The 21,901-nt window shown below is 45.9% G+C and overlaps 1 long non-coding RNA gene across 1 annotated transcript; it reads right to left on the bottom strand.

Annotated features, from left to right (window-relative positions):
- Positions 1-431: 431 nt before the first annotated feature.
- Positions 432-18,164, bottom strand: LOC311442000. Its single transcript, XR_014696393.1, has 6 exons — positions 17,944-18,164; positions 16,677-17,677; positions 12,897-12,980; positions 7,749-7,956; positions 2,516-6,338; positions 432-2,411 (listed from the first exon to the last, which is right to left on the bottom strand). It is a non-coding gene; the product is annotated as an uncharacterized lncRNA (long non-coding RNA).
- Positions 18,165-21,901: the final 3,737 nt, after the last annotated feature.

Genomic DNA, 21,901 nt, shown 5'->3' with positions numbered 1-21,901 from the left:
AGAATATCCTGAGTTGGAGGGGACCAACAAGGATCATCAAGTCCAACTCCTGAGTCCACACAGGACCACCCAAAAATCAGACCATATGTCTGAGAGCGTATATAGATGTATGTATACACTGTTTACATATATATGTATATATACACTCATTAAATATATATATACACACACACTAGTTACATATATACATGGATATATACATTTGCTATATATATACATATATATACCGGTTATATATATATATATATATACACACACACATATACACACACACTGGTTAAATACACTAGTATGTATGTATGCATATATGTATATACAAACTAGCGTGTATATAGATATATATACAGGTACATATACATTAATTATATATACACAAATTATACATACATTTACAATTTAAGTATAATTTATGCATAAATCTACACATTTATACATAAATTTGTAATTTATGCATAATTTTACAAGTTTTATATATGCAAATATTCATGCAATATCATGGGGGGATCAGGATCCACATTTAACACCTGTAGTGGTAAAGCCGTTCGAGGAAGCTACTGTTCGGACGCACAGGGCTGCCAGCTCCCACAGCAGTGGGTTTCCCTACTACATCAGAGATATTTCAAGGCACTTTTTTTTTATTTTTCTGATCCCTGGGAAGGCGCAGGCTGGGCTGGCCCAGTGAGATAAGTCTGGGCACCTTTCTGAGGTCTGCACTCTGATGCTGCAGGACCGTGGGCCTCAGGGCTGCAAATTGCTGTCCTGTAGGAAGAATGAAGCATTAACGTCATTTTATGAATTTATGGGGAAACTGAGGCACAGGCGGTTGAGCCAAATGTCTGTGGTAGAACCAAGACAGCCTATTCTCTTTTCAACTCCAGCCCAGTGCCTTGAAGAGGAAAACTCTCCTCAGTCTTCATTGCTTCAGAATTGCTAGCAGCAGATTTCACACTTTGGCAAACACTAAACAGCCTCTTCCAAAAGGACTTCCAGGCAAGACAAGCCCCAACAGATGCAGCTGAAGGACCTGGGGGTGCCCAGGCAGTACCCAGTGCCTAAGGATCTGAGGGGATGCAATGGCCAAGCTGGGCTGGGCAAAACCCTGAGGGGTTGCAGGAATGGTCTCAACAAAGTGGAAAGGCTGTTCTCATTTCAGCCAGTTTTATTCTACTCAGTTTGCTTTATCAGAGATTAGTGAGGTTTTCACCTTCCCTTGGTTTAGCCAGAGGAATTAGAGATGCAATTTCCACTTTCTCCAGATGCTCGGTGCCCTTGCAGCCGTCCTACGTGCAGTGCTGACTTTCAGCTTGCAGCATGGAGCAGCGCGCACACGATCGCTGTGTCCTGCTCTCGTGCAGGAGCCCCGCTCTTCCGTTCCTGTATCTCAATGAATAATGCATAAGTGCACATTCATCAGATTCCTACATACTATATTTATATACAAACACTGGGGCCAAATTCTGCATTAGTGTAACTTCACTGATGTAAGAAGCATTGCATCGGTAAAAACACTGGCCTTGAATATTTGTACCCCAAATAGATCTTTAGCAAGCCTTGTTTCACTGTTTTCTACCCCTTTGTTCCCTGAGTAGGTGAAGTTTAGCTTAATACAATGCAAAGGATTTGATTTAGATATAGCTAAAATCCCAAACCCTCAAGGCTGGATTTATTGCAATCTCAATTGCTGGTTTGTGCAGCTACAGAACTACCTCAGAATGTTTAATGCCATGAACACAACCCAAATTTATAGTCTTAATGTTATCATTATGACCTAGAAATGCATTGGGACACATTAGTGTTCGCTCTGAATTTTGGACAACTTCTTTAGATTTAAGTTACAGTAATTTCCAACTTTTTCTTGGTCACAGAAGGGGTAGGGAAATCCCATGTTTACTCACATGGAAACGAACCAGTCCCAGTTCTGCTTTCAAGCTGCTTCCACTTCACCAGCTCAAAACCTTTCTGTTTCCCTGTCAGTATCCCACAGGGCTGGGTGCATTCAGCTCTTACTGAAGCAAATACAGAGGCTGGTGTTTCCAGAGGGCTCCAGCAGAACCAGATGTGCACCGCCGCTGCCCCTTGTGCTGGTGCTAGCCCTGTGAGGCTGCACACAGACAGAGGAGGGATCCGTGTCTTTTTCCCATTGCTATGGACCAGTCACTTCGAGAGGCAGGTGGCAATTTGGTAAACCAGGTAACGAGCTTGTGAGTCTGAGCCCAAGGACACCCACGGGATGAATATACACAGCTTCAGTTCATCATCACTCAGGGAGGAGTAACTTCAACTACATGCAGAACCCTACAGAGCTTCATACCCATTCAGTACAAGGCAATAGCAATCCTTTGGAGTTTAAATGCAATGGTAATAAACGTGCAAGTGTAACTAGGGCCTCTATATTTCTCCTGGAGATTTCCCTGGAAAAAAAAAATAATAATTAAAATGCATGCAGGCAACACATACTGCCAGGGGAGATGAGTCCAGGGCATCCAGGATGAACCCCTGACATGAGCTCACTCACCCACCGTGTGACAGGTTCTGGATGCCCCAAAAGCCTCGCACATGTCCTGATGCCCTCAGCCATGCATGTGGGATCAGCTGTGCTGGGAAACTTCAGGAAAGTTCTTGTACATTTGTGCAGAGGCTGTGCCTTGGGGACTTCTGGAGGTCCAGCAATTTTGTAGAAATTCCTGCTCTGTCCAGGCTATTGGACATCAGGACACCCTGGACAAATAGCCAAAGTCCATTTTTTTCTGACCAGACAAAAATTCTAGACAGACAAAGGACATGCTAAAAACAAATAAACAGGATACATGAAGGCATGAGTTCTGATATTTCATTTCAGCACAAACAATTTCATTCCCGTGCTAACCCACTACCATGTAACAGAATAATGACAAAGCATGCAAAAGCTGGTGTCAAGTGGAGCCCAGATCTGGGGTCATCCTTGGTGAAAGATGCCCACAGCCTCATCCTCTACAGCATCTTTTCTGAGCAGAGATTTTACCTCAGAAGTTTTTTTTCCTCCTCGCACAGAGCCTGTTGTGAGGCCTCATATCACACTCCTGGTTCTGGGGTCCATAGAATTGCTTTTGGGCTTAAAACCAAAATTGAGATTTACAAGCTGAAGTGGCAGTGCCAGCCTCTTCTCCATCCATCCAGGATAACTGAACGAACCTCTCAAGCTGCAAACTGATTTACTGATCAATTCCTTGGAGCCCCATGATAGTGAAAGCAAATTGGCACACATCTCAGCTTTGCTCAAGGTTTTGGAGGCACTGTGAGCTTTTGCATAACAGCAGGAGAAATGCACATATTGAGACTTATCCTCTGATCACTTCTGGCTGCCAACTTTTCACAAGAACCAGCAATGACTGTTGGGCTGGGGCAGGCTTTTGGGGATGATCTTTTGTGCCATTGTCACTGATGTCTCACTTCAGCTTTCTTCTGTCCGGTGGCTTTATTTGGTACTGCAGCAAAACTGAGCCCATGCTCACTGACCTTTTCCCCTGCCCCATGCTTTTTGTGCATTGCTAGGTGACTTCCTTCCCTGTCCAGCTGGTCACCAAGTTCTTTAAAAACCAGTTGTCACCTCTATGGTTTGATCCAGCCTGGGGAATTTCCATTGTCTCTTTTGCCACCTTTCAGGAGAGAACTTCAGTCAAACTGGTTCCCCTGCTCAGACAGCCTCTGTGGCATTCCTACTGCCCCGCCAAACACCAGGGCTAAAGCGAAGTTAAGGCACTTTCCATTGTCCTTTGTCTGATGGCTGTGTGCTAAAGATCCAGTCAGGAAAGGCAAATAAAGCTCAGCATTCAAGGCTTTTAAAACTTTCCTGGGGATAATAATAGCACGGCATTGTAAAGACAAAAAAAAAAAAAAAAAAAAAAATCGGGCTGAAGTTGTTCCCAAGTTGCTGTGCCACGTAGCACAGCACCAGGAAAGGTGGGAGAGGGAGCAAAAGGCTGCTCCGTGCTCAGCAGTTTGCACCTCAGGCTTGTTTGACCCTGCCCACACTTTGCCTTTCCACATGTGGCTGTACCAAAACTGATTATTTTTTTTCCTGCCTCAGGTTTTCCCATCTTCTGTAAGTTTTTTTGTAGTTTTGCGTTACAAATGGCTTCTCGCTTTTGAGGGGAGTGGAAGGGAAAGTGTTTGAGCTTCACGGATGGGCAAAAAGAGGGTTTGGGCTGCACAGGGTAAGTGCTTTGCTGCCTTAGAGGTCACCTGTGGTGTTTCTGCCCCAGCCCCTGCTATTCCCGTTACTGCAGCAGCAAGCTGTCAGCAGTCTGGAGAGCCAACCGGCCGCTTGGCAGAAGGGTTAGCAAGGCGGAATTGATTACTTGCACATTTCCATGTGATTTACAAATCGAGGCCGGTCTTTCCCAATGAGAGAAGCAAAAACAATCAGGCGAAGAAAAATTAAAGAGTTCAGCTTCTATTTGGAGATTTTCCTGAACCAGCCACACGCAGACAGATCCCGTTCCTCTGCCACAAAGCCAGTGGCAGTGTCTGACCGAGCCTTGCTGGGCTGCAGCTCTCAGCCCCGGAGCAGTAACAGCCCAGGGCAAGTGCCCAAGCCTGTCAAACTCTCCAGTAACATTACGATCGCTTTAACTCGGCAGTCCTTGACACTCGCAGATAAGGACTGCAAGTTCTTTCGGTACTACAGAAATATTGACACAAAGAATATGTTTATCCCTGACTGTGGTTCTGCAGGACAAGGTGGAAACGGCAACAGCAATCTCAGGGCTTCATTTCTTTGGCCTATCAAGGGCATCTGTGCTGCAGAGCCAACAGTTTATTGATTCTTTCATATAAGTTTTTTTCTTTCCTTAACTAGTTTGGAAATTATGTGGTCTTTTCAAGTCAGAGTTATAGGCCTAGGTGGGGATAAGATGGAAGAAACTCATTTTAGGATTTTTGTATGTTAATGCCCTTTGGAATATTAAAAACTGCGGAGAGCTGGCAAGAGTTTCTGATTTTCTCCCAAACTTTCTGTTCATTAAGATACTGAGAAAGAAAATATCAGCTGACATTCTGGCTGCTATTTTTCCAAACCATCTTTAACCAGGTCCTGTTCCAAACCTGGCTTTCGATGCAGACCTCCTGGGTTTTAATCTGTGGTCAAACACACCCAAGAGCAGAGCTGCACTATTCTGAACGGCCAAGGGAATCAGGCCATCTCCTGCAGGAATACGGGTGTGCTAAGTGAGTGACAGACACGCTGTCCCATCACTGCCTCCCCTGATGTGATGATATGAAGCAGAAGAGCTGGGCCTCAGCTGTTTAAGCCTTGGTCCCAAAGCTGCGCAGGAGCTGATGCCTCCAATGTGACAGATGAGGCTCGTTCCTAGAGGTTCAAGAGCAAGGCGAGCAGCACAGCCCAAGCTGTCCCTCGTGAAGATGACTCAGGAACAGGCAGGTCTGCAAATGTGACAAAATCCACTAACTTACTTCAAGATTCAGCACTTACCTCTCTACTGTGTTTAGGAAAGCAAAATAGACTAGAAGACATACAGGAAGATCTGGGACATGACTAAACCTGGCTCCTGTTCAGGAGTGGATCTGCAATAAACTGTATTCCCCTGCCCTCTCCTGGAAGGAATATGCCAGAGCTGGGTATGTTTGTGCAGGAGCCTGGTGCTGAGAACTCCAAGGAAGTGGCTCAAGGTGGTAAGAGAAGATAGTCCTTTTGAAGACAACGTTCACAAAATTCAACAACTATGACTGTGTTGCATCCATCGTGTGTTGCCAGTATCGAGTCTGACAGAAACTGGCACATCGCAACAGAATTTGAAGGTTTTCAAGGAAGAGCTGTCCGTTTACATTGAGTTGGGAAACAGAGAGGATGACCCAACCAGTGGAATCCAGAGCCTCTTGCTCACCTTAAATAGTAAACACAGAGTCCACACAAAAACACTGGTAACCTTCGCTCAGGTCACAGAGCAACAACAGGTCAGAAATGCAACACTGCAACACCAACAGGCATGTGCCTGGGGGGGACCAGTGCTGGACAGGCAAGTGGGAGCCCATCATTTGGCCAGAGATGTGGTGAGAGCACAGCAGGGAGGTTCAGTCAGTCTCTTTGGAGGTTAGAGAGATGAGACAAAGCCAAAGTCCACAAAACTGGGGAGATCTAAGGCTGGGGGTCTGGACCCTTTGACTGTGATGTTACTCCAGACACTCAGCTCAGTGCGTGTGGCCCATTTAGATAGGATCAATGTTGAATGGGTAAGATGCTTTTGTGAAGTTTCATTCTTCTCCAGCACCACCTGACTGTGAGCCACCAGAATTACAGCCATCTTCTTCCAAACTGCCAAACATCCAAAGCAATAATGGTCCTGCTTTAGAAAGAGGACTGATTAGTGAATTGCTGCTGTTGAGATCAGAATGGGAGCAAGGAATCCCAAAAGCTGAGTGTGGACACTCTACAGGTAAGTCTACAGTTCAATAGTTACCACAAGTGCACTGTATAACCCATAACATCTCACATGCTTTGAGCTTTCTTTGCCATTGTATTTCAGCTCCTCTAACATGCAGTAGAGCTGAATTACTTCCTTGCTGCTGAGGTGCTGCTCAGCACAAAGGCAAATGGGACCATGCCTTGCAGACAGACCACGAGGAAATACTCCTATGGAGAGGGGGACATTAGCTTTTAAACTCTGGGATATTGCCCCAATCTTCACACTGGGGGAGACACTGAAGACCACAATAGATACCACATAGTATCTCAACAAGCTCCACAGGTGGTTTCTGTCCCTGCTCCAAGCACAAGGCCCGTTTGCTGGGTTTGCAGCATGTTCAGCACATTTCTTTATCCTCCCCTTCACCCTCTTATCAAAGATATGAACTTCAATAAAGCAGTTCCAGCTGCCTCAAGAAGAGAGAAGACTCCTATTTCCTGCTTCATCACAGGGGTTAAGAACAACGTTTCTGTTCATCACAGAAACAAACATTAAATGAATGTTGAGTTATATCCCTCCTGTGACTAATGTTCTAGCTTGTTTTCTAAAGTTAATTCTTCATACACTTTTTTTCCCTCTTGTTCTGCCTTACATTTGTCCAGACTCCCGTGTTCCTGGGGGAATAATTACCCACTCAGCAGTTACTCTGAAGTCCAATTGTAATAGCTGGCAAAACTCCATTCTTCCATGCAAGCTTTCAAAATAATACTTCAACTTATTTCAAATAGCACCACTCTCTGGAGCTTCTTCCCAATTTGTTTTGCCCTGGACTGAGATTTATTTCGCTGCTGTTGAGAGCTGACTGCTTTGCTTGTCACAGGGCAGATATTCTCAACAGAATAATTAACAACAAACAAATAAACAAGCCAGAGGGACTGCTCATTTAAAAATGATCCATTGTGATGTAATGTTCTATTTCTTCATCTACTGAATCCTTAGTAGCAATGTAAGCAATGAAGAAAACACAGAGGCAGACCTGGATTATACTTCCCCAAAATACAGACATGATCATAGGAAGTGTTTTCATTCACACCAGCCCTGGACTTGTCAGAAAGTTTGGGGAAATTTTAGTCATGCATCCTGTGACCTAAAAACGCACATTTTCTTATGCTGTAGGTGTTCCTGGGCAAAATATTCACCTCTACTAGCATCACAAGAAATAACTAAGGGCTGAAATCAGATCACTGGCATATATTTTTTCCCATAAACACTGCTTTGGAGGAAAGCATGTCCTTTCCCAACTCTGCTCCTATTTAATTAACGTCTATATAGCCAGAAGCAACTCACCTCATCTCCTTGTTCCTCGTTTTTTCCAATGGTTCCCTGAGGATAACAGTCTTGACGCTGAACAAACTGATGTTCATAAAAAGCATTTTAACTGTCTGGTGCAGAATATGTAGCAAAAAGATGATGACAAAGCCTTTTCTTCAGGACACCTGAGTTGTGCCAATGTCACAGGGAATGTGGCAGCTCCTGCAGGAAGGACCTGCCATCGCTGCATGGGAGAGCAACATATCTTATTTAACCATTTCAGTCTTCTATAACCTCTGCTTATTGACATGATAATTCAGTGTTTCCTTTAAAAAAAAAAAAATAATAATAAAAAAAAATAAAAAAGGTTCTAAACCATTTCACATCACCCAATTGTTGACAAAGTGGATGTGGGATCTACTTGTTGCAGAGACACAGAGCAGCACCAGCCCTTGGCACTAAGGCTGCTTTCGCACAGTGTTGGGGAGCATTTAGGTCTATTTTTGTTTGTTTGCTTTTGCTTAAGTCTGTATTTAATTGTGTGCATCCCACGAATGAATGCATGCAGTAGGGCTTCTCTAGATAGCACTATGGCTCCTATCAATAAATAAGTATCAACTCCATTATTACAGTCAAGTATTGGTCATGCTAACTTGCCAGGTTTAGCTAAAGTTCACCACTGTAATTCCCTTTTGCAATGGAATTCCTGTCTAAATATCACAGCCCCTAAGGTAAATACAGGCTAGCTGCTGCCCTGCGAAGTATTGCAACCTCACTAGGGTGACCAGTAAAGAAAATTAGTTTTGCTTTTACCCCCAGAAATAAAATAGCTGTCACTGATGAGAGAACACAGAAAGCATGTTGGTTCTGGGATGTCAAGTTTTTCACTTTTAGCATGCAAAGTCAATTATAATCACAATTATAAGTTATTTGCTGATGGGATCCACAGCAACACCAGTACTAACCAGGAATTTCACTGGTTGGTGCTGCAAGGGATAAAAAAATCAACTGCAAACTCTGGATCTTCATTAAAATTGATTCAGTAATTAAATATTTACCTTCAAGACTTATCTCAGTCCTGTTTCCAGATCAAAATTATGATTTTTTTTAAGGATACTTCCAAAATCTAAACTTGGGAGCAGATCTTATTCTGTAAGCAGCTTTGAAGAAGAATTGAAGAAGTGCGTGGGCATTCATATAAAAATTGAAACCGTCAGTTGCTTTTTCTTTCCTTCTGACCTATGTGCAGAGCTGTCAAGATGGACCTTAGCCTGGGCCAGCACTCAGCTGACTAGCCGAAAGATTTAGAAGCATCATTTCTCCAGTTTGGGGTTGGAATCAGTCTGGGCTGGTGAGGCGCAGGCAATGCTTGTGATGATGCCAGGAAGTCCCAGCAAATCCACTCCTGCTCAACGCCATTTCACAGCTCTCCTGCCCTGCTTCTGGGGAGTGCAAGAGGCCTGGGTGCCTCAAGGTGCAGGGATGGAAGCGTGGCCTGCCCTGAGGATGTGTGGCTCTCCTCCTTCCCCACAGCTCCAAGAGATCTCCCTGCTGCAGTCAGGTGTAGCCAGTGTATCCTCCACCCTTATATTCCACCATGGTGGGTTGGGTGCAAGCTGAGGCTGCTGTTTTATCCATCACTATTGCCTTCAACAGACCTCAGCAGCAAGTATTCACAATAGCTGCTTGTAGATAATGTACTCTTGTTCTCTTAATCAGAGCCACGGGGATGAGCACCAAGCCAAGGCCAGTGATTTACTGGCACTCTCTGTGGTGCTGGCTGCTGCAGCTCCATCACAAAAGGCATTCGCTTGTGCCAGCCCGAGCCCCAACCTCAAGAAAGGCTGCAAATTTGCTGGAGTTTTATCCCAGCCACTGCCCTGCTCACAGGTCAAAACACGAGGATCCTCCTTTTAAAAGCGACTACCATTTGCTTCCAGTCAGAGGTTTCCGGAGCTGCAGGGCCACCCGTGCTGCCTGTCAGTAACCTATTAATTGCGGGTCGAAGCAGCAGCAGCTGCACAACCTCCAGTGCGCCTGCAGCTGCTGCAGCAGCCGAGTGCCAGGACGAGGTACAGTATTGCAGCCCTTGACGTCACTCCAGCAGGATCAGGCTCAGACGTCTGTCCGGATGGGAGATTGCGCACAGCCCCCCCAAGAACAGATGCGTTGTGCAACACCAGGACAGACTTCGCTGAGGAACCAGGCATAACTCTGCCTCACAGTGCATCAGCTCAGTTCCAGGATCAGTCCTCGAGCATGCAGAAGTAAATGAAATTGGTGCAAGTCTGCTCAGAAAACTCTATAATAATTTGTCTTCAAGCAAAAACATTTTAAAAGAGGGTACATTCACATGCAGCAGCAAAAATGATAGACAAAAGAGCTGTTTCCTCCTCAAGCCAGAAAGTTTGCATGGGGCAGAAGGAGAGGGTTTGAACCCCTCTTGGACTTGCTGTTTGGTGTTAGGACAGTGCAATTGGGCTTGGGCATGAGAAATAAAGGTTACAAGAATCTCAGGGATCAATCACTTCGGATAAGCACATGGAGACATTTAGGTCTTTTCTGGAATCAGAGAATCAAGGAAAGTTTACGAGGAAGCCAAAAGGAGATGATGTTCTGGGGAAAGGGAAAGAAATCAGAGCCCATGGTGCAATAAGCACCAAAGGAGCTGGACACAGACAGGAGCAAAGCAAGCCCTAAGGGCTCCCAGGCAGCTCCGTTTGCTGCTTGGAGCAAATGGTTCACTGCTGGACTCAGGCATGGGCTGTCACCTCCAAGGAGAATGCTGAGGGCTGCCGTTTATGCTAAGCCAAGAGAAAATGAGCAATGGGCTCGAAGAGGGACCAGAGAACTCTAGTGGCAGCCTGCCGGGGCAGCTGATGGACACATCCAGGCGTCCTGGGTAGGGCCCAGCAGCGGTGATGCTTTTCTGGAAACAGGGACCAAAAGGTGTCCCAGCCATCAGAGCCCAGTGGGTGAGACAAACCCCTCATAAAAATACAAGCCAGCAGAAAAGCTTCAGCAACCCAGAAGAAGAGGTGCAGAAAGGAATTAAAATGCTGAAAAGTCACCTTGAGCAGAGGCTCCTGAGCCACACTGGAAGGCAGCCGCCACATGGGACAGGGCCAGCCCGAGAACTTGGCACTTCTCAACCCTCTTTGGAGCCCACTGAGACCCAGACAGGAGACGAAAAGTTTTCTCAGCTCAATTATTGCAGCCTCCTCCTCCTTCATCCCCAGCTTTGAGGAGAAGACATGCCAGGAGCCTTCCTTGGCTGACTTCAAGGCCACGTGCCTGCAGACGAGCCACGTGGGCTGCTTCACGAGGCCATTGTGAGCAGCTGTGTGTTGGTGGAGCTGCAGGATTTACCCTCTGAAAAGAGACCAACCCATGACCCAGGAGGAGCATAGCACAAAGTCCCAGGTCTAACACAGTGCACAGGAATGGAAGGTAATCCAACCTAGAAATTCTGTGATTCTGTAAATGAGGCAAACTGATAGTGCTCACTGGGCTGATCCCGAAATGATGCTATACATTAAAACTTAGAACAACTCAAAAGACCTTCAGTCAGGAGCTGGGCTCTGTTCCTCCTGCTGTAACAAAACCTAGATATATTGCAGTGGTGGAACTGCTTGCTTCACCCTTTACCAGTGCCAAAGACAGAAGATGATTTACAAGACACTAGGAACAGCATCAAGAAAACAAACAAGAGACTTCAACTAGTCCTTGAGAATAGTTTAGCCATAACTCAGGCTCAGAAAGCACTGAAAAGCCTACAGGAAACTAAAGAGGAGGATAAGGGAAATCTAAGCACTCTTATTTACAAGACCTTTTCCCACAGCTGCCACCAATCTCAACAGCTTTAACGAGCTCCGTTAAAATTTATTTGGGAAGCTTACAAAGGGGGCACTGGCCAGAGGGGCTGGATCTGAAGGACCGGCACCAGATGGGTTTGCTGCAGGGTACAGCCTGGGGTAACTGGGCTCAGGGAAGGTTGCTCCGTGTATCCCACACACAGGGCAGGCCACTGGAAAGGGAGCAGCACGGCGAGGGTTTGCAGGCTCCTTTCCATGCCTGGGTGGTGTCCTGCTGCGATACTAAACTTTGAACGGGAGCTGCTGTATCACGAAATTTCACAGTAAGACAGGGGCTGCCAGTCTGAGCCTGAACCAAAGCAGTTCCAAAGATTTACCTTGGACATGCTACTGCTGACAGGGGGAAAAGTGATGGACAGGCAGTGAGCTCACCGAGCTGCACCGGCTGCTCCTCCGCCACCAGGCTGACCAGTGCCAGCATTGCACAACCCCTGGGGAGACAGAGTGAGAAGGGAAATTGTTGCAGTGGGCACCTGAATGCAATCGAGCCTCTTCAGCTCGATTAGAAATGGCTCTCGTTCCTGTGCCCTGACTCAGCCTCCCAATGTTGCAAAATCCCTCTTCGTATCATATGCAGGTGGTAGGGTTTCCAATTTAGAAGCTGTGTTGGAACAAGAACAGAAGAGGCACTCAGGGGTGAGTGCTTAACCTGGCACAAGCCTGCATTCAGCAGAGCGAGATTGCTGCCGTACCCAAAAGAAGCTCCCATCAGAGGCGTTGAGCACCACTTCCCCCATTCTCTGCAGGGAAAAGTCCTGGGTCAGGATCCGTCTTATGTCTCTGGGGTGCTTGTTTAGAGATAGCAGCCACTAAAAGCAACTCTAAGGATCATAAAACCTGCAGTGGTGCAGGCCCCAACCCAAAGGCAGTGATACTGGTGCTCGCTCCAGACAGTCCAACTGCAGGCACCACTCTCAGGGCAGCTCCATGCGAGGTGTCTCAGTGAGGTGGGGATGGGCTGCAGGGATGCCAGCTGCAGAATCCACATTAGGAGTTTGTCTGCTTTTGGGAGAAAATGGGCACAGTCTGAACCTGAAACCAGCTGAGAGGGAAAACAGGACAGACAGCAGACCACCACTGAGACCTAGATGGCAAAGAAGCAGGGTGGACCCTGATAAGGGGAGATGGTGGTGCTATGTGGGAGGTAAATATAAGGAGACAAATATCAATTAACTTTATCTCCTTGCCTCAATAATCAGATATTGGCGCATGAGCCAGCCACCCATGGCTCTTGGTAGTCAACAAGACACCTCCAGAAGGAGGATGGGCACTGAGAGATCAACACAAGGAATCAGATGGAGCCACTTACCTCAGCCACCAGCCCCAGGAGATGCCTGTCTGCAGCTGAGCTGCGGGGAAAGGAGGCGTCATTCAGTAATGACAGCATTAACACCTAGGAAGAGAAAGCAGCGTTACATTAGGATTAGTATTGGCAGCATTGCTATGAAAGAACGCCCAGAGGAAGGAGAGGGTTTTTGAGCCCTGGCTGCAAAGGGGCTGGGGACTGGCAGCATTTTGAGCGTGACCAGCTCGGCGTTGCAGGGCAGGGACCTTTGCCCCATCTCAGTAAAGAAAAAGGGTCACTGCTCAGTGGCACCCATCCCCTTTGCTGAGGGCTCTGGGGAGCTTATCCCACCCACAAGCGGTGATGGGGTAAGCGAGCTGCAAGGCGTCTTCAGGCGAGATGCCTCTGCTCTAACGGCACATGCAGGCAGACGCCGCTGTGCAAAGTGAACTTTATTCCATTTGCAAAACGACACAAGCTCCATGCGCTGCCACTCGGCTGGCTGCCGGCTGTGGCTGTTGGGTCAAGATTTGTTGGAGGGATCTGACTCACTTCTTGCATCAGACTTGCAAGAAAATGAGTCAGGGATAATCTCTAATATCCCAATCGGCCTCCCTACATCTCCTGCCTACGTTCAGCTCTATTTAGGGGGCTCTTGGGGAGCTGAATTTGAGGCTCGTTCAGTACAAATGCAGGTGGGAAATGAAAGTTATCACTCAAGGAGGTCGCCAAAAGAAAAAGAGACTAAGAGAGACGTACCAAGGAAGCATGGAGGAGTTTGCACAGGGTTGTTGCTGCTCCTAGTTCCCTGGAAGGCAGAGGACTGCATGGCATTTAGATGGGAGCACTGGTGCTCAGGAAAGCATCGCAGGACAAATCTCTGCAGGGATTGCCAGACCTATGACAGATTCAGTGAGTCCACCAAGGAAACAGGATCTGTCCCCGATGGAGAAGGAGGAAACTGGGAGTGTGAGAATGAAGGGAATAGCAGGAGCCTGGGGGCAAGCTGTATTCGAAGCAGAGGGGAAGGACTGGGACTTGGAGCTGTACAGAGGGAGCCCCAGCCTGCACCCATGGAGCAGGGAGGGCAGGGAACAGTGAAAGAGCCTCATTACCCAAATGATGCCTTTCCCTCATCTCTTAGGGAGGAATCAGAGACTAGGACAAGATTGAGGAACTGCCAATCTGGAACAGAGCAGTGGTGCCTGCAGTCAAGTACCCAGCTTCCAGAAGAGGCAAATTTGGATGCTTTAGAGGAAAATCTTCGATAGCGTCCCAGTTCCAGGAAGAGTGCAATACGTTGGGTGTTTACTCGTGTTGGGATAGCTGCAGAACCATAGCAGGGCAGACAGGCTATTTATAAGTGTATCAGATATCAGCTAAGCTCTTTGCACTTTCTATGGAGCATATATCAAGATTAACGAGAAGGAACATGGGCTGAGGGCAGCAAATGAGCAGAGGTTGGAGAAGAGGTGTCCTTTAATACAATGCAGATGGGAAAGAACAGCAGCTGGCCCTGTGCCCAGTGCTACTTCTAAGACCTCTCAAAGCTGAGGAAGATCACTTTATTACTAACACTGTGAGAAGGAAGGGTTGAAAATGCTGGGTTTGATGGCTTTGCATTATTAGATGGAGAATTGTTTGCTCCTAAATATATATACATATATATATATGCACACACACAAATCTATTCATAGATATTTCATTAAGCTCTTCTAAGTACATGCAGTGTGTAACAAAATAATAAGCCAGATAAAGAGTTAACTCTCTATAGATCTCCAAACCTACTAGGAGAGAGCTAGAATACAGATTTAAGCAGACAGAAGATGATACTTGTTCCAATTAATGTTCCAGCTAGCATCTGCTCTTTTTAATTAGTTGAAGTCTGGTTTTGTCTGGAGACAGAATTGCTGAGCAGAAGCGTGCTGGCTTCTTTTCTGCTTAGTTGGCTATTCTGATCTCTCTTGATCTTTGGAAACTTTTTCTACACTTCACAGAGGCTAAAAACTATTGTGCACTGATATTTGTGCGTGCCCACAGGCTCTCTCTAAGTTTCACTGCAACCAGCTTCCATCTGGAGGGAAAACAGGCACAGGAAGAGTTTTTACAGATGTCCTCCCCACCACACACACATTTGTGCATTGCTTCACTTATCTGAGACTCAGTTTTCTTCTGCAAGCGAGAATTCCTGTTGAGCAGATGCAGGTGGATGGAGAAGGGTTCCCTAGGACCTGTTAACCTTCCTGTTTTGCTCGAAGCTTGCTGATCCTTCACCTCACCCTTTGTAACATGACCTTTGAGGATCTGCATGTTTCAATTACGCACAGATGAATAATTTACAAGCCACGGCTGTTGGAATAAACAAGCCCTTCTGCTCTGTCCAAGCACTAGACAGCTTGTCTTAAATTTCCCTCACTTTGCTGAAACCTCCACAACTTCAGCAGCATTCAAAAACTTTTAAAGGAGAAGCTGGTGAGGGAAAAGCAGGATGGCATATCACAGCAGCAAACAGCACTCACAGCAAGTATTCCTCTTATCTCTGAGCAGGGCATTGACCTGTTGTACAAACTCCAGGTAGGAAAGCCACTGGCAAAGCAACCTCAGATATAATATTTACCTAAGAGGAGACATTTCAGTGGAAAACAAGCTACAGGATCTGCTGACACCCTGGTGGAGAGAACAGCAGGCATTCACGCAGGTGCAGTCAATGGAATAGGAACAGGATGTGGAAACTTTCTAGCATTTCCAAGTAACAAGGCTGTTGTTACATGAGGGGCATGTTTGCGCTGTCTGTGATTGCAGCTGAACAGCTACGAGAAGCTGTGGATCTGGGGCTTGACCTGCCAGAGCCCCACCGTGCGGCATCAGAGGAGTCACTTGGTTTCTCTGCCCCACTACTCCATCCTTAAAGCAGGGAGGCAAACAGGCAGGTCCTGCAAGAAAACAGCCAGGCTGGCACCACATGTTTAGGAACTGTTTTGATGGGTACATGCTGACGCCTAGTCCTCTGGCAAGGGAAACAGATCCCATGAGCTGCCCTGGGGATATAAGCTGCAGTTTAGGACCACAGATAACAACTCCTGTCAAAGCTTCTCTGGAGAAGACGGACAGGACCAAAACAGCTCAGGAGCAAAGTGAATAACTAGGTTGTTTTTTCTTTTTAATCCTTTCCACATGAGCAGAAAGGGTTTGGAGCCATAAAGCATGTGCTCTCTCTTGCAGCTCTCAGAAATCAGCCCTTTACTTTACAGATCCTTTTTGGTCAGATCCGTATGCCTCTACTGAAGGAAGGGAGCCCGCAGCACCACCTGTTCTGCTAACAAAAAGCCACAGTTTCACTATCTCCCTAAGCAGAGACTGGCACTGACAGGGCCAATCCCACCTTCCCCCCACCTTTTATCATGGTGATCAAAATAAAAGGATTGTTTCCTCAGGCAGGGTATTTTTCAGCTGGACAGTCACAGCAGCTGTACTTTTGCCATGAAGCAAGGGCCAGGAAAACAGCTGGAACTGTGCCGTAAGAGCTTAATGTAAAATCATGAAGTTGCAACCTCAGGTTCCTGGGTCATTTGTCCCTGCAAATAGCAAGAATTTATAGCCCTTGTTATAGCCCTGGTTAGGAAAGTCTCCTTGGCTTCAGCTCCATGGCTCTCTTTCCAATGGGCCAAGCACAAACTCCTAGGTCCCAGACGTACTTAGTTTTGAGGGAAATCTGGAACTACTTTTCAATTTGGGATTAGGTCTAAACAGGTATTCGGAACTGGCCTTGAAATCACAACTATGTCATGTATTTATCGTCCTTACCAACAGAAGGCTGTGGAGCCACTCAGGGGCCCAAGCTCAGCCTCCCAGATCTCCTCCCTGCCACCTGGAGAGTTTGTGAAACATCCATTCTCCAAGGTTTTCAAAACAGCTGTGCAAAGCCTTCAGCAGCCTGATGTGACTTTGAACTTGGCCTTGCTTGGAGCAAGAGGTTCGGCGTGAGACCTCCAGCGGTCTCTCCCAAGTGGTAGTGTTCTGTGGTTCTGTCATCTTCAGCTGCATTTGCATCATGCTCTGCTAGGCCACTATCAGCAGACAGATCAGCAGGTGTCCCCACACTGACTAATCCAGGCCAGAAGTCAGAGAGCCTGAATCAACTGACGCTTCAGTGTTGGCTGCATTAGTTCAGGAGACAGAGCAAAGCCCAGAGCTTATCTGCACGCGGTTGTCTAAGAAGAGTACCGCTGACAGTCATTGCAAGGGAGGATCCTTGCCACCATGGCACATGCTAGAATAAGCTCTACATTGCAAAAGAAACTGGCCCAGGTCTGGAGAAGGTCCTAAAATAAAGACAGCAGGGTATTTTCTCCTCTTCTCAGCAGGAAAGAGTCCACAATCTCAGCAGGAAAAAGAGAGCGTGAAGTACAAATCATTGAGCACTTGCTACTTGCTGTCCAAGTCATTACACAAGTACCCTCAGCAAAAGGATGGACGACAGGGGTTGTCCTGTCATTTCCAAATGTCTCTTTAGAATATTTATCAGCTTTTAACCACCAGATTGAATCCAGAAGAATTCTCGTTGCAAGAATATCACAAATTCATTTTGGATGAGGCAGCCCTGCAAGACATTGGGTGTGAGAATCAGTGGTAGCACTCAAAGACCTGAGTGAGTCCTGCTCCATCAACTTGTTTGCAACGATGAGAGCTGACATCACAGGTCTTTTTGAAGAGCCCCCTCTGGGGACACTTCTCAGTGTCACTTCTTCAGCAGCCAGAGGATGGGCCAGGTTTTTCTTGGTGCTCATCATGTCTGGAGACCTCACCTGTATGGTAAGAGTGGGAAATACGGATCACTGCGCCAAATCCCTGTCCATGGCAACACAAGGTTGCTGCCACCTCGTGGCTGGCTCTGACCATCTAAAGGTCACCGGGCATGTTGTTCCAGCTGGAGAATTTTACATTAAGATAAAAATCCCTCCTAGAAGTAAGCTTCAGCTGGGGGTAAACAGCAGTGCCTATAGATAGACCCCATGGAACCAGGGCACCTGGGTATCACAGCTTTGCTGTGCACATGAGGTCTTCTGCTTACCTTCTGCACTAGTTGCTTGTCCCTGTTTGGGATGGCTCCAGCCCAAGTCATAGTACGTCTTTTTCTGTCAGGCCACCACTTCCTTGTGCCCCACAACCAAAGGAGACAAGGAAACATCCACAGTTTTGTCAAGAGGCCCTGGGTTTGCCATGCACATGCAGCAGTTGGTATGTGTAGCAGTTCAACACGGCCATTACAACAGTCAGGTGCTGGGAAGGAAGAAAATCTGCAGAGAAGCAGAGACATGCTTTAGCCCTAATGCTTGATCAGATGGGATGGATATAGTCTCCAGTACTGTTTCTTTATGGCATCTTTCATTGAGCTGTGGTGCTGATGGAGGGATATGTACTGTAAATAAAGCACAGAGGAGAACCACCTGGTCAGTGTTCCTCCCTGAGTCAGTGTCTATATGGAGCTCAGCGGCGTGTACAGACCTTGCAAGAAGGGTGTGAGCAGCTGTAATTTCCCCATCACGTCTCCACAGCCATCCTGAAGCTGCTGCCCTCTGAGCAGGGAAAAGGCACAAGAACAGTCTCCCTAAGAGACCCGCCAGCAGAAAAGCACCCAGAAGCTCTAAGACCACACTGAAGCAAAGTGCTGGTTTCATCACCTTCAGTGGAACTCTTACACTTTGTGCTGTGGACACTCACTTCTGGATCCCTCCTCCTACCCCGTGTGCTACCTTGGAAATAGGTTCTGATTTTCTCTTCTTCCTCTTGGGATGTTCTGGGTTCTGCAGCGACACAATTCAGCAGGAAACAGAGGAAAAAAAGCTCCAGAGAATGAAAAAGCTGCCAAACCATTTAGTATTCCTGTGCCATTTGCTGTTTACTAAGGCTTTTCCCCTTGTGTGGTACGTATTGTGTCTCACTTTGAAGAAACTGAAGCAGAATACTTAAAATAAATGAGTTCCCCTTGAGAAGACTCCAGGCAATGGGGAGATGGCTGCTCAGTGACCTGTGCAGTATCCTGGGTACACAGGGAGTTTCCTGTAAAGATAAGACTACAAAGGAATATTTATTTATCTAGATACTTATTTAGCTTTCATCTCTGGCAGCATTTCTCAATCAGCCATTTCAAAATGTTTTGCCAACACCAATTAACCCTCACAGCACCTCTGTGCTAGTAGAGAAGACAAGCAACACCTTCAAGAAATAAACGAAAGGAGCAAAGAAATAACCATATCTTGCAATCCTAATCCCAGGTCCTAACAAAATCATCCCCTGAAAGCCCCCAAAACATCCTTCTGCTGGAAACACAAGAGGCAATCTGCAATTCTTATCATGTAGCCTGTCTTCCTCAGATCTGCACCAGGGAAGCACTGTCCAGACATTTAATAAGACCCAAAAATGCAGTGCCCTGAAGCTACATTGCACAACCCGGAAATCCCTAACGAGCGACAGCACCAGTCAGCTGCACAGCCTATGCCACCAAGCAGGCTTTCCCATGATGTGCACATGATATTTATTCCATTCATTAACTAAGTTAAGGGTGGCCAAGAATAGACCCCAGATGTCCTTCTGGCCTTAAAAACTTCTTTGCCCTTAAGGAAACAAAGAGCCCAAGTGGCTTATGGCATGTGCAGGATACGAAGAAGGAACCAAAACTATGAAGAGCTTGTGCATTTCCAAGAATTCACAAAATACATCTCCGATTTTAAATAATTTCCCCAAACAGGAACAGAGATAAGCATTTAGGAAGGATGGCACAGAATTGAGCAATGGTTATATAAATGCATCATTCATTGATGTAGAGATTACGCCAGACAGAGCTGTAGCTGTTCCAATGTCTTAGTCCTGTTATCTATTTCTGTGATGGCTACTGCTGTTACTACTACTGCAAATTTGCAATTCTGTAATAAACTGGTATTTCTGAACAAAGGCCATTTCATATTATGCCTTTAGAAAAGTGCGTCTTAAGTACATCTCATTCCTGAATTATTTTTTTGGTAATGGAAATTACTTTACAGTCTCATTTTTGATACATACTCCCAAGTACATTTGGAAATTTTCCCCAAATATACCAAAGATAGCACTTTTCTGCATCACTGCTAAAAATCAAAGTAATCATGTGCAGAATAAAGAGAAATTTCTTTCTTTATAAGCATTTTCCTTCTGTTGCCTGAATCCAATCTTTCGATAATCAGCAATCATGGAAAAGAACAATAACAATCAAATGAGAGTTTGCACTTACAGAAAATCATGCTATTTATTGCATGACTTATTCAGAGGGAGAAAGCTGTTTGGAAACCTATCTGTAAATGAAGGAAACTGCTATTTCCGAAAGCTGAAATTATATTAATAGAAAATCTAAAGAGTCTAGAGAAGAACATGGTCCATTTGGAATAGACTCAGTCTTTTCAGAAAGAGGAAAAAGAAAATATGGTATTTAAAGATCTTTTCCTTCTTAAAATATATTACTTTTTTCAACTGATAAAGTATCAAATCATCTTTCAAATTATGTGACTTTATGGAATGAATATTTGGGTTTCTATAGCATTATTGACTTGGGGAGAATCCAGTAAATGTCAGTTCATTCACCCACACCACGTCAGCCTTGAACTGAGACTGTTCAGACCTTGTGAACAGAAAGACCAAAGCAGAGAAAAAAAATGGTTCAAAGTCACATGGTGACTAAAAATTACAGTCACTTCCACAGTCCAGGGCTCCAACTCCCATCTCCTCAGCCCACTGCTTTGCTTGTTGAGATGAGGTTAAATGCCTGATCCCCAGGCCAGGTGGATCGAAATAAAGAAACCCAGCAAGGGGTGGGGGGGGGGGAGCCTTTTACACCTGAGAAGTTTTCTCCCTTTACCATCCAGATGGCTGGTTTGTACTTAAGGGAGCTGCCTGCTTGGCAGACACATAGCATCACCTGTGTTGGGAAGCCTCCCGGGAAGACCCACCTGGCTCAGCCCTGTGCCATCAGGGCAGGGACGCTTGTCCCTGCTGCAGGGAACCCGGGCCAAGGCATCCCTTCCGTGCACGGGCTGGGTGCCACCCGACAGCAGGCGTAGGGGTTCCCATGGCAGCACAAACAGAAGGACAACAGCCGGAGCTGAGCTGAGCTGCGCTGTGTCTGCTGCACCACATCCACAGCCGTCCGTGGAGAGGTCTCCTTTGGGTGAGAAGCCATAAAAATAAAGGGGTGAGAGCAACTGCAGCATTTTCTTTGCTTGTCAGCATTGGACATAACTGTGCTCAGACAAGCAGAGGTACTGGGGTGTTTCAGTGGGAAATCACACGCACTAATGGCCTCCTCCTCTGCGTGCCAGCTGGGAAATGGGACACATCTGTCCCTGCAATAGCTGCCCCACAGCTCAGAACTTGAAGCAATTTCCCAGTGAGCACGAGCCTTCTCTGTGAGTGATGTTATCATTTAAATTATTTGAGTATATAGCACATATGCTTATCACATACTCTGGGAACGTAGTGGATGGATTTTATTGTATTATTTTTAGAGTTGTTTGCATGTTTACTTTGGCTTTATTTTTTTTTTTTTGCACAGCAGATTGGTGCTTGGAAAATCACTGAATAAACGTTTCAGTAGATTAAAGCCATGAATGCCTTATCTTCTGATTCACATACTACTGGACATTGATGTGTAACTACTGAAACATAAAAGTGTCAGAGGCAGTGAAATACATACCAAATGATTCTAGCAACAAAGTATTTTTCATTACCGTTATGGAGCTTAATAATTATCATTAGCACAACTCGCGCTTCTGTAGCTTTTGGCATTATTTCTAAAGTGCTGTGCAAACAATCTATTAAAAAAAACAAAACCAAAACAAAACAAAAAAAACATCAAAACCAATATCCTCAAAACAAAAATACTTAAAAAAATGAATATTTATAAATTAATCTTAGCAACAGGGCTTTGTATACTTTGTTAAGTGTATTACAAAGCACTTTTTATCTCAGGGAGCTTCTCTGACAAATTATTTGCAATATATCAG

Source organism: Aythya ferina (genome assembly GCF_964211825.1).
Source record: "Aythya ferina genome assembly, chromosome: 10".
In the NCBI taxonomy this organism is placed as follows: domain Eukaryota; kingdom Metazoa; phylum Chordata; class Aves; order Anseriformes; family Anatidae; genus Aythya; species Aythya ferina.
This window is presented reverse-complemented; position numbering and strand designations above follow the sequence as displayed.